The following is a 5,932-nucleotide window of genomic DNA, read 5'->3' on the forward strand; positions in this document are numbered from 1 at the left end:
CCGCAGTTCTTCGACCTCCTCTTCTGCCAGTCTCCTTTCCTCCGGATTAAAGGGAGGTGGACCCTCCTCCGGGATCTCCATTCCTGAAATAAAAAAATAATAATAAACTCACTGTCACTTCCCAGAACTCCCGTTTCAGCTACCACCCTGGGAACGCTTTTGTAAGAAAAAGAAAAATAAAGCTAAGAAATGAATTTTCAACTGAAATAATCAGCTTTCGACCAAAAACATGAATTTTTTTACCAAATAATTAGTTGGATGTCAACATAAAAGGAATTTATTAGGTTTTTCTATTTAAACAAAGAGAAGATAAAAAAATAGAAGAATTAAGTATCATTTTTAAAATGATCTTTCTTACAAAATAAACAATACAGTTTCAACAAAAGAGAAAAATTGCAAAATGAAACGAACTAACTTTCACTCAACTAACCTTTAATCATTCCAGCACCTTGCGTTGAGTATTTGGCCCTGCCGCGGGCCGAAAAAAAACATTTTGCATTAAATCAAGTAGGCTAATTTACTTGGCTGATATTTTTTCCTGAAAGAAGCAAGTATTTTTCTTTTCAAAAGGGGCCAATTTTCTTGAATCAAGAAAATAATAGAATCAGGAAAACTAATTGAATCAAAAATAGATTTACTCCAAACAAAAGCTATTGAGTTAAGTTGTTCCATTATGCTTATTTGCGTGGCGTTTAATAAAATATTAAATTAAGAATATTATATTTTCATGATAAGTTACTAAAACTCTAACAAAATGTAACATGTAAATTAATAATCTTATTTTGACTACTATTTTAATTGGAACAATAGACATGTTCTTTAGACGAGAAAATGGATGCATTCAGCGAAGAAATAATTACTCTTAGAATAATTCTTGAATAATTTCCTTCAAATAATTATTAATTTGAAACGAATGTCAAATTCACCTCGTAGATATACCTATGTTATCATGTGCCTGAAGTTCCGAACGTTCAAATGAACGAAATTTTTAATGATAATTATGTAAACTATAAAAAGGGCTAAAATGTTTGTTTATTTATATTGAAATTCAATCATTATTGAAACAGAATTATAATGCATATTTCAAAATGCAGCTGGAACAATATTGATCGATAAAATAAAAATGGGGAAAAATATTTCGTTCATTTGAACGTTCGGAACTTCAGTTACACTATGTTGTCAAAATAGAATAACATCAGTTTTTTTCAGCAAAAGAACTGTTGACTTGATACAATAGACATAGCACACATTCTATGAAAATGAATACATTAGTCTAAATTAATTTACTTCTTACTGCATAAGTATCTTATTAAATATAACAATCGACAAGTTTACATGGTATGAAGTTGATTCTTTTCGCCGCTAATTTTAAAAATGAACAAATAAAAGAGTGTAACAGTTTTATATATATAAAAAATTTCAAACTTTAAAGCTACAAATGTTTCCATTTGAAGTGATCAAAGCTGAGCTGCAAATCATTTTACGCGATCTTAAGCTAGAAATATTATAATTTATCACCTTCATCAAAAAGTTCCCGGAATCATCCCTGCGAATTTCAGCTTTCTAGCTTGACATTTGTAAATGTAACGCAATTTTGAGTACATCTGTTTTTTTGCGAATTTCGATTTTTGCAATGGATTTAATTTTGCAACAACGTGTGTGTATTAAATTTTGTGTTAAAAATGGATTCAATGGCAAAATGACTTTGAAAATGTTGGAAAAGTGTTTCGGCAACGATGCTCTAGAAAAACAGCTGTGTATCAGTGGCTTGAACGCTTTACCAATTGACGTAAGTCCATCAATGATGATGATCGCAGTGGTAGGCCATCGACATCAAAAACCGACGAAAACATTGATAAAGTACAAAAAATGTTGGCTGAAAATCGTAAGTTAACAATTCGAGAGTTGGCAGATGACTTAAACATTGCTTATGGATCTGTTCAAGACATTATCGTAAATGATTTTGGATTTTGTCGTGTTGCTGCAAAATTAGTACCAAAAGATCTGAATTTCATGCAAAAAAAAGATCGTGTCGATATCGCTCAAGACATGCTTCCTAAGGTTGAAACGGACCCAGCATTCATCAAACGCATCATTACTGGTGACGAGACGTGGGTTTATGAGTACGACACTCAATCCAGACATCAGGCGGGTGAATGGCGACTCCCCGATGAGCCAAGGATGAAAAAACCACGTCGTTTTCAGTCGAAAAAGAAGGTAATGCTCACGGTTTTCATGGATTACAACGGTGTTGTGCACCACGAATTTTTGCCAGAAAAGCAGACCGTCAACAAAGAGTATTATTTAGGTGTAATGAGGCGTCCGCGTGAAGCAATTCGCTCTAAAAGAAAGGATCTCTGGAAAAACAACTCTTGGATTTTACACCATGACAATGCACCATCGCACAATGCCATTATTATCCGTGAGTTTCTCACCAAAAACTCAACTAATACAATTCCGCAGCCATCAAATTCGCCAGATTTAGCTCCCTGTGACTTTTTTTTGTTCGATCGACTGAAAAAAAAACCACTAGGCGGAACGCGTTTTAGCAGCCGATCGGAGATAATACAAATATCGAAAACGGCACTGATGGGCATACCGAAAATGAAGTATCAAAAATGTTTTGAGAGCTGGATCAAGCGATGGAATAAGTGCGTGGCAGTCGATGAGAATTACTTTGAAGGGGACCACGTCAATATTCAAGAATATAGTTATATTTTTAATTTTAAAAATAAATTCCGGGAACTTTTTGATGAAGGTAGTATAGTAATAAAAAAGGAAATTTTTAGCTAATTATAAAGAAGAAAAAATTAATGTTTTACACGATGCTAAAATATCCTTTAATTAAAATGAATGGACACTTACTTGTTACAAATGTACAGACTCGAACTTTAACAAATCCAAGATGTCCAATGGCTTCTCAATTTCCTCAATAAATCCTTTCATCTTTATAAAGGTTTGAAAATATAAATTGAGTAGGAAAAAAATTCAGTGCACTTTTCCACTGCACTCCGGGGTTTTAGAGGCGAATGGATGAAGAGAGAACTAATTATTCTCTCCCCACCCCCTCGCTCACGCAATCCAACGACCCAAATTAAATCACGGCCACGATCACCCGCACTATCGAGGCACTAATGCAACTTCATCGGACGATTGAGAAAAACGTAGACATACTAATTAGCCAACTGCGACAAATGGTCCAGCAAAGCGTCAACCGTCGCGATACCCCTTCCACTAAGGTATCTCGTTAATCAGAGTAACCACCTATGCAGAACTCCTTATGAGGAGAAAAGGATAAGATACACGACTTCACCGAGACGAAACTCTCAGGCGATGGACCCACTCCCCTTGTTCCAAAAAGTGATTTAGCCTATGCTCTAATCAATCAAAAAACAAAGAAGGGAGGGGCTTGGTCAGAATTAAAAGAAGAAGGGAAGGGAGAAATTAAAGGGAAAAGAAACTCTCATTCAATCTCTGCATCTCTCTCCCTCTCTGTCTTTCCCCTCCCATTTTCGTCTTATGTGATTATATTCTGTAAATTAAGAATTAGGGAAAATCGGAGCCTCCTTATCCGTGAGTCACCCTAGATTTCGGGGACGAAATGTCTAAATTTCGGTGTGGTTTGTTACGAGTGAATGTTGGAATTCTTTTTGAATTAATTATTAACACTCTGCATGAGTTACAAAGCTAATCTACTCGCTCATTACCTGAAAGGCATGGCTGACGCTGCATACCAAACGCAAGGCTAGAACGAGCCACCTGTCGAATGAGGAAATTAACGATTTTCAAAATAATTCTAATTAAAATTGATTCCCCACGAAATGATGCTTTCTTATTTTTCACAAGCATATAACTCTACTTCTGCGAGTTAACAAATTGTATAAGAGTGAATTATGTACAGCCAGAAGGAAGGAAAGTACGACCAATGTCAACATATTCGCATACGCAAGAGCACCACGCTTACTTTCTCTTTCTCACCCACGCCTAAACGTATCGCTATCCCTCAGGCTTCACACGCGGTCTTGCCTTCTTTTCTTCATCTACATATTCTTATATGTAACCAAGCTATGTACGATATTCACGAATATAGTTCATTGTACCTAAACCACTCTACTTTCTTCCTCTCTCCGTCTTCCCACCTCTTTCTACATAAGTATGTCCTTCAACAACACACATTGACTGCTGTACAGACTGACAGCGAGAGCACGTGGTAAGATTCAAAACAATACCATGCGTTCACACAGAAAACGAGCAAATGCCAAATGCCTAGTTCGCTCAGTCAAGGGTCGGATGTAATAAATACCCAATATTGAGTTGAAAATTCCGACCTGCTTCGATTTCGATGCAAGTTGAAATTCAAAATTATTCTTTGAAATACGAAAAGAGCTCAAAGCACTTTACTCATTTAAAGTTTCAACGAGTCTTCTGCTTCGTAAATACAATATTCAAGCAAGGCATTCGGCAATACCAAGTTCTCACACACAAAAATGCAAGCTAAGAAAAATACAGCATATCCTTCCTTTATCAACCAAATATTGCGCAGTTTTGCAAATATCCCTACCCAACTCCCCCCTGCGTTATAAACTATAAACGTGCATCAGGCGAGCATTGATTCGCGCAGTTTGTTGAAGGGCCTGGCATGGACCAGTATATACTTAAAAATCTCGCCCGGCCGTACGTCGAGATCCGGATTTCGCTAAAACATTGAGAGACAAATTTTCAACAAGTAAGTCGTTACATCCTATTCCGGAGTTCAGTTCGTTCACGAGACTATACTTTTCTCGGGCCGGTAACGGGAGCAAGGCGGGGTGTTAATCGAGTGGTCGATTAATTGTGTCCGCGATCCGAACGTTAAGATTAAACTCTATTCGACGGGAGGCAGGACAAAGTTCCCTTAAAAACGTTCCTTTTTTTTAAAACTTGAAAAAGCAGCAAAATCAACTTTTAAATTGTTGAAATTCGGATTCTACGTTAAAATTCCCTATAGAAGGTCACGGAATAATCGAAATAGTTTTTTTTTGCAACAGTAAAAAGTTAAAAAAAAATATAAGGCGTATAACGCCTGTTTACTGCTACACTTCAAACGCATCGCCTGTAAGTAGCAGTCAACAGGCGTTATACGTCTGATATTTTTTCAAACTTTTTACCGTTGCAAAAAAAAAAACTATTGTGATTATTCCGTGACCTATAGGAAATTGTAACGTAGAATCCGAATTATAACAATTTGAAAATTGATTTTGCTGTTTTTTCGAGTTCTTTAAAAAGAAACCGAATTAGGACTCAATGGGGCCTTTACCGGTACTTTTTAGAGGCTCCATTCGGTTCCTTCGGTCCACCAGGGTATACTTTTCTCGGGCCGGAATCGGTAGTGCTGTGATCTCGTGTCCTATCCCACCTGCTTAAAACAAAATTAGAAGCTCAGAAATTATTACTCCCACTCGAGTCGCAAAACGAGACTTTATGAAAGAAAATCTGGGAAAGTAACAGGTGTTCGCGTGTATTGTGTGGCTCTCGCGGATACCATAGGACTAGAGTGGATTATTCAAAATAATCTACGAGTGAGGAAAAGGTTTTTATTTCACCTATTCATTTTTATCGAACGTTGACAGGGAAGACCAATGGCGCATCTTTCCATCTGGTTCTCTCCAACCGCTTTGAACAAATGAGCGGTAGTTCAAGTTTTTGCGATTGGTAAGTAGTATCGAACCAATTTTGTACCTTTTTTATATGAATTTTTTTATATGAATAAATTCAGTGTGAAAACAATTAAGGGAGCAAAAATTGTCGACTAGTCCAGTAGGATCCTTTCTTTTTCTTCTTTCTATACAGAGACTTTCTTTACAGGGGAAGCCTCCCCCCGCGTACAATCCTACTTTATTTCAGGCAACATCGTTACCCGGAAGACAGGCAGCACATTTCTCTTTATTTTCTG

At 36.7% G+C, this 5,932-nt stretch overlaps 1 protein-coding gene across 3 annotated transcripts in view; it reads right to left on the minus strand.

The window, feature by feature from the left end:
• LOC117174079 (ubiquitin domain-containing protein 1) overlaps positions 1–5,932 on the minus strand; it is a 305,357-nt gene that overhangs the window by 207,851 nt on the left and 91,574 nt on the right. The gene's annotated exons all lie outside the window — the stretch shown is intronic.

Source organism: Belonocnema kinseyi, chromosome 6, assembly GCF_010883055.1.
Source record: "Belonocnema kinseyi isolate 2016_QV_RU_SX_M_011 chromosome 6, B_treatae_v1, whole genome shotgun sequence".
NCBI classification, from domain to species: domain Eukaryota; kingdom Metazoa; phylum Arthropoda; class Insecta; order Hymenoptera; family Cynipidae; genus Belonocnema; species Belonocnema kinseyi.